This window comes from Nicotiana attenuata, chromosome 5 (genome assembly GCF_001879085.1).
Source record: "Nicotiana attenuata strain UT chromosome 5, NIATTr2, whole genome shotgun sequence".
Classification (NCBI taxonomy): Eukaryota; Viridiplantae; Streptophyta; class Magnoliopsida; order Solanales; family Solanaceae; genus Nicotiana; species Nicotiana attenuata.
The window spans coordinates 20545280-20552414 of NC_031993.1; the positions used below are offsets into that span (position 1 = coordinate 20545280).

General features: G+C 37.7%; 1 long non-coding RNA gene across 2 annotated transcripts; it reads left to right on the top strand.

Moving 5' to 3' along the window:
• LOC109225464 lies at window positions 1764–4892 on the top strand. Of its 2 annotated transcripts, none has more exons than XR_002067926.1 (3): window positions 1764–2031; window positions 2437–2723; window positions 4637–4892. It is a non-coding gene; the product is annotated as an uncharacterized LOC109225464 (long non-coding RNA). The 2 variants fall into 2 exon arrangements; XR_002067927.1 differs by having other exon boundaries at window positions 1770–2031; window positions 2552–2723.

The following is a 7135-nucleotide window of genomic DNA, read 5'->3' on the forward strand; positions in this document are numbered from 1 at the left end:
TAAGGAAACAGAATAATTTAAACAACAAACAAGGAAAAGAACATGCAAATCGATTTGAAATCAATTTAAGAGAAAAATTTGTAAATCCTAGTTTTTTAGGGAAGTGTAAATCAGCAGAATCCAAGCAAAATCGGACTCACACAATGTAGTATTGAACATATATAGATGAAATAATGCTCAAAATCAAAGATTTGAACCACTTTGGTTGGATTTCAGAAGATATTGCTTGCCATGTTTAGGCAAACACCTAGGTAACACCACAAACGGACACAACCAGTAGTGAGAGGAGACCAATAAGGTAAGGGAACCAGTGATTGATTCCATCTTAGGGTCGGATTCGGAGAGATTGAGATGCAGCGGCTAGGGTTCGTAGGAGAGGAGAGTGGAGAGTGTTTGAAGGCGACTGGCAAAAATAAATGATAGGGTTAGGGGTGGGTTAGGTCAATTAAAAATAGAGAATGAACAATGGTTGTTGATCTTGAGAGATCAGCGGCCATGATTTAAAAAACGAGTGGGGGCGAGTCAAATATAACGGGTACCGACCGGGTTTGGGTTAAGGGGTTGTTTGGTCTGGGTTGGGACTATTGGGCTAAGGTATTGAGCTAATTTTGGTCCAAAAATTAGTTAAACATTGGTTTGTTATTTAAATACCCAAAATTTAGCAAAAATGATTTATAAAAAATGCTTAATAGATAAATCAAAATATTATTTATACCTGAGATGCTTGAAATAATAACTTTGTATTATAAAAAACATAAAAAATGCTATTTGGCATAAATAACATAAATAGAGAGCCTTTATATGTGAATATAGGCTATTATTGTAGAATTAGATAAATAGCTTAAAAATGCTAACGTAATTGCATGAAATAAAATAAAAATATTTAAGACATATATTATAGGTGGAAAATAATAATTTAGGTAACTAAGTCATCACAAAATAATTTAAAGGGATAATTAATAAATATTTATATAATTTAAATGCAAGAAAATTAATTTAAGAGCTCTAAAAAATATGAAAAATTATAGGAAATACTTGTATAGATTTGTAAACTAAATAATGATGCATAAATGCTATTTTGAAGGCATGTAAATATTATGAAAAATATGAGGACAAAATTGGGTATCAACAAAGGGCGTGTCCGGATTGTGTTTTTGAGGTCCGTAGCTCATTTAGGCTTGAAATGGCGAAAGTCGAATTTTTGGAGTTTTGGGCCGGTAGTGGAATTTTTTATATCGGGGCCGGGATCCGATTTTGAAAGTTGGAGTAGGTCCGTAGTGTTGAATATGACTTGTGTGCAAAACTTGAGGGGCAAGCGGACGTGGTTTAAAAGGTTTCGGCATCGTTTGTGGAAATTTGAAGTTTCAAGTTCATTAAGTTTGGATCGGAGAGTGATTTGTTGTAACGACCCGACTGGTCATTTTGAGTAATTGCGCCCGATTCGGTAGTTTGAGGTCTCGAGCAGCTTCACATTATGTATATCGACTTGTGTGCATGGTTGGATTCAGTTTCCGGATGAATCATAGTTGAATTGGAAGAAGGAATCTAGTTTGGAAACTTAAGCGGTGAGAGTTGACCAAGGTTTGACTTTTGGGTAAACGGACTGAGAATTGGGTTTTTATTATTTCAATAGGTTCATATGTTAATTTTGGAGTTATGCATATATTTGGATTTGGTTACGGAGGTGTCCAACCGAGTGGCAGCAGAACACTACCCTTAGTCAAAACGCAACCAAACGACATTTAGAGTTATTTTACTATCGTTTTTCAAATGAAGCAATCTGAAAATATTTGGATTATCCTGATGCCTTCCTTGTGTGGTTCATTGGTCTCACTCACTTTTCCAAAACAAAACCCCTTATGCCAATCAATAACGCTGCTACTTGAAACCTCAATCGTCCTTCATACTGTGCTTATCTAATCAAAGGGCTCCTTGTCTAGATTTATTGTAAAAGATTGTAGATTGCAGTCTTTAGAGAACTTCACATACCGAGTTAGGGATTTTCTGCTCGAAGGACTTCCGCCCATTTTAGTATGTTCCACATTTCTTTTCTTATTTCTTTAGTGTTCTGTTCATTAATTTGGGTTATTAGTTGCAATTTTGTTCATGTTGAGTATTTATACTATTATTTAGGAGTCATCATTGGCCAGTAGTGGATTTTGAGCATTTACTTGAAACCTTCTTTTATTAAGCCTAATAGTCATACTGAATATCCAGTTTAAGGTATAAGGAGTGGGCTTAGTGGTTATGAGAGTGGAAGATGTAATTTACTTTTAAATAAGAACCAAATTTCAGATGTTGCTTTCCTATTTCAATTCCTCATTTGTTGGAATCACTTCACTGTGGAATTCAAAAAAAAATATCTTGCAAGGCAGCAACAAATGTGTCAATACAAAAGAAATAATTGATAATTTGACCACTCTTTTTCCTCTCTAGGTTATATTAGGTACAATCCTTGGCATCTATAAACAAATTCGTGGTCATTTGGTTAGAAACAGACCTGTGCACTCTTGGCTTGGGATTTCTAATGCTTTCGTTGGTTTAACACTAGCATTTGAGGACTTCTGACGACGTTCAAGGAACCCATGGACTGTTGGTGTTGGATTTCTGGCTCATTACTTCATCGAACCACTTTTAGGCTTTGCAATAACGATGATTTGAGCTGTGTAGAGGCAAATTGTAGAGGAAAAGCTATTTTCAAAGGCTTAGTTGGCCATGTTGAGGTAAGTATCTTGCCTAACCTTGTGTGGGGGACCTCCCCTTAGGAATTGAGCCTTCTATGCTAATTGTAGTCCATGCATGCGAGGTGACGAGTGTGTGCTCGGACTTATTTGTGGAAAATTTGCCTATAAGGTTCTTAGGTCCTTATGTGGAAAGTATCCTGTTATAATTGGGCTTCCTAGTTGCTTAAATTGCCCCTATATGCTCCATATGACATTGCTAGCTTTCCCTAATTGTTACGTGTTACATTGACCCTAAATTGCATTAATTGAAGTGATTGTCTTCCTTATTATTTTGGTACTTCTTGGTTGTGATTTCCTCTATGACATCGTGCAAATAGGTTACATGTCCAATTGTTGTGGTTGCCGGTGTAGTTATCACTTGCTTATTACATCTTGTTGTGTAGTGGGGGTTTCATTGTGAAGTTAATTGTTGGCATAAGTTTGGTTATAGCTGGTTCCCTTGCCGGGACACATTTAATTCTTACTGTTGATTTCCTTGCCGTGATGTGTTTATTCTTGTTATTGTTCCCTTGCCGGGATATTGTTGTCTTCTTATTATTTCCTTGCCGGTATTCTTTTATAATTGATGATAAGAAAATGAAATGGGAGCGGGTGGTACGCCTACCACAAGATATAATGAAATGGGAGCGGGTGGTACGCCTACCACAAGATATAATGAAATGGGAGCGGGTGGTACGCCTACCACAAGATATAATGAAATGGGAGCGGGTGGTACGCCTACCACAAGATATAATGAAATGGGAGCGGGTGGTACACCTACCACAAGTTAAGTGAAATGGGAGCGGGTGGCACGCCTGCCACGAGATAAATAAGATGAAAGTAAAACTCTGTGTTTGGTATTCTTATCCTTGTTAATGATTGGATTTTTGGTGTCGTGCACCTTAGGTTTGCTATGTTTAGTTGTTGTTGTTGTCAATTCAAATGTTTAAACTGTTTAATTCTTTAATTGCTGTGATCCTTTGTGTTAGAACCCACAATGTTTTCAATACCTCACCGTATATATATATATATATATATATATATATATATATATATATATATATATATATATATATATTTATTTATACGTTCCAATGCTTCAAACTTCAATAATTGTTACATCCTTAATTCAATTAGTTTCTCAATTATATCCCCTTGAACCGTCGTAGGTTGTATTTTACTTAAAAAGGAATTTCTACTAAGTATTAAGTTTTCAACTCCGCTATTAAAGGTAATAATTCTTCCGATATTGTATTTTAAATTTAAAGGGGTATTTTCTTAAGAGAATGATTTCTAAAAATAACTTCATCTTTTCTCGCTGATTTTTCCAAACTTATTTAGAAATTTAAATTTAATTTATATTATGCAAATAGGACTTCTTGAACATCTTAAGTGCATTTGTAAGGACATTTGGTACTGTATATCATGGGGTTTTTGTTGTTAAGAGTGTGATGGAAAATATGTGGGCACGAGGTGCCATATGTGCTGAAAGTTCGAAAGTTGAGATTACGATATGAGAAATCGAGGATTGAAATGGTCGAGATGGTGTATTTAACTTGATGGGATTGATTGAGTGACATTGTTGTCTTTAGTTGGATACATTCTTACTTGTCTTTGTCTCTGCTATATCAGTGATGAATTGTTTGGTTTATCTGATTTACGTGATTTCCGTTCGTTATTATCCGTGTTCTCCCTTTATTGTTTATGCTGTTTGTACTTGGATTTTCTCTCCGCAGTTGATATTACTTCGTTATCTTTATCTTAATGTTTATTATCATATCTTATTAATTTTAATTGACCAGTAGGTGTCCTGACTGTTCCTCGTCACTACCCCACCGAGGTTAGTCTTGATACTTACTGGGCACCGCCGTGGTGTGCTCATACTACAATTCTGTACATTTTTTTGTGTACAGATCCAGGTATTGATCGATAGTAGCTGTGCGGGTCATCGCAGTGGAGACTCACTGTAACCTGCTGCTGCGTTCGCAGGTCTCGGAGTCACCTTCATTTGTAATTACTTTTATTTGCTCTATTGTTTCGGGGCAGAGATGTCTTATTTTGTATAATTACTCTTAGATGGGTTTGTGACTTGTACCACCGATTTTGGGAAATTTTGGAATTATTCAGAATAATGTAATTTAAAGTAGTAAGCATAGATGATTCAATTTATGTTAGGCTTACCTAGTTTTGAGACTAGGTGCCATCACGACTTCTTCGGAGGGATTTTTGGGTCGTGACATTTGAGCTTTTAGCGTTGTTTGATGTGGTTTGAAGGCTCGACTAAGTTCGTATGGTATTTTAGGATTGGGTGGTATGTTTGGTTGAGGTCCCGGGGGCCTCGGGTTGATTTCGGGTGATTGACGGAACAAGTTGTGAAGTTTGAAGGCTTGCTGAAGTTGGACTCAGCTGGTGTAATCGCATCTGCGGAGTGGAAACCGCAGGTGCGTGTCTGCAGAAGTAAAAAAGGAGCCGCAGATGCGGCCATGAAGGAGTTAGGCAGAATCCGCAGGTGCGATGGTTTTCCGCACCTACGTTAGTCGAAGATTCGACTTGTTTGCCGCAGGTGCGTGTGCTGGGTTTCAAGTGAAAATCGCAGGTGCGACATTTTTCTCACAAAAGAGGGACCGCAGAAGCGGAAATATGACCGCAAATGCGGTTTGACTGGCAGAGAAAGGGCAAAATCAAGGGTTTGATTCATTTCACCATTTTTGGACTTGGGAGCTCGGGATTTGGCGATTCATTGAGGGATTTTCAGAGGGAGCTTTGGCTCATTTCATGGGCTCATCGTTCAGTCCCCGGTTGCGGAGATTTTTTCTTAATACTGTCGACCTGTTCTGAGCCGTTTATGTTATTTGTAGTACCGTACAGCTTAGAGGGCTTTGCTCGGTCGTTGCTTGCGAGGTGGTATGGTATGGAACATTTTCCCGACATGTTTGGAGGTGTTCGTTCCTTGTTCGCGTACCTGTGAGAATGCTCGTGTTCCTGTTATGAACCAAAAAGAGAGCGTGATAAGTTAAACCCAAACAAAATTGCTTGTTACCTTGGCCTGGTAAGTCGGTGAAAGGGGGAAAGGCATTGCAGGGTAACTTGTTTCGCCCCGTGCTTAAATGGCAGTTTCAGATTTGGCAGCCGTGTTTGGCTTCGCCGTTAGTCGCGTCTAGGTTTCTCGTGGGTTGGACTTACCTTGCTCGTTAGGATATTGAGACCGAGTCCAGGTTCAGTCCCGTGCGATATGCCCAAACAATAAGGGAAACATGTCATACTTAGTTCATAAATTGCATAGTGCTTGTGGGTACGAAAATAAGGCAGGATATGCCCGTTATTTCAAAGAATCGTACTACAGGCTATCGTTCCCTCCTAAGAGGTGGGAGTACATACCTGTATATAATGCGAATACGTCAAATAGGATTACAGTCAAGCTAAGTGCATAACTTTGCTATGGATGTGGGTTTTGCATAGACATCGGACATAACTTTGATTTCATGTAGAGATCTGACCTAGATTGGTTCGGTTATCTCAAAACTTTTTCGAGTTGGTGTTTATACCGAGATGGTGAGGCTATGACAGCCTAGAGGTGATACTTGACTGGTTTTAGATCTAAAGGAAACTAAAAATTTAGCTAAGAAATCCCCACAGACGGCGCCAAATTATTTGACCAAAAAGTGTTAAACTCTTTGTTAAACTAATTAATGATAAAATAGAGGATAAATCTTAGCCAAGGATAATTAACTCTAGATATAAGTGCATTGAATTATAGAATTAGATTTAATCAAACTTATAGCCTGATTTAAGATCATTAAAAGACATCAAGTATAAATAATAAGCTTACATCTTTGGCGTATCGTTCCATAATGTACAAGCAAAGAGGAAAAAGAAGGAATGCCATTGATAACTATGAGATTTATCTTTATTGATTTAGCAATGAAGATTACAAAGCTTTGCAACAAAGATCTAGACTTTTGCTTTATTGTTGTTCCCCCCCCTCCCCCTCCCCCCCCACCTCTCATGTTCTTCTGTTCCTTTCATTTTTGACGACTCGATCTCGACAGTGGCGGAGATACTTGTTATTATTACGCCTTGCGGGCACGACCACGGCTCAGTCAACTCCTTATCATTCCTATTAGCACTAATCCACATGTGGTCAGATTTTGACCCATACATATTGGATAACCAAAAACTGGAAAAACCTATTCGATTTACTGATCTAGAAAACAAAATTGAACAGAGCATATTAAAAATATCGAATCGATCCAACTGATCAATACGACTCCAGTAGATATAAATACAACTGATATCCACGTAAAGAGAAAAAAGTGTTAAATAAGGTACTCCCTCTATTAACCCTATTTCTTTTTTGATCCGTTCCAAAGAAATGACTCCTTTCTAAATTTGGTAACAATTTAGCTTAAACT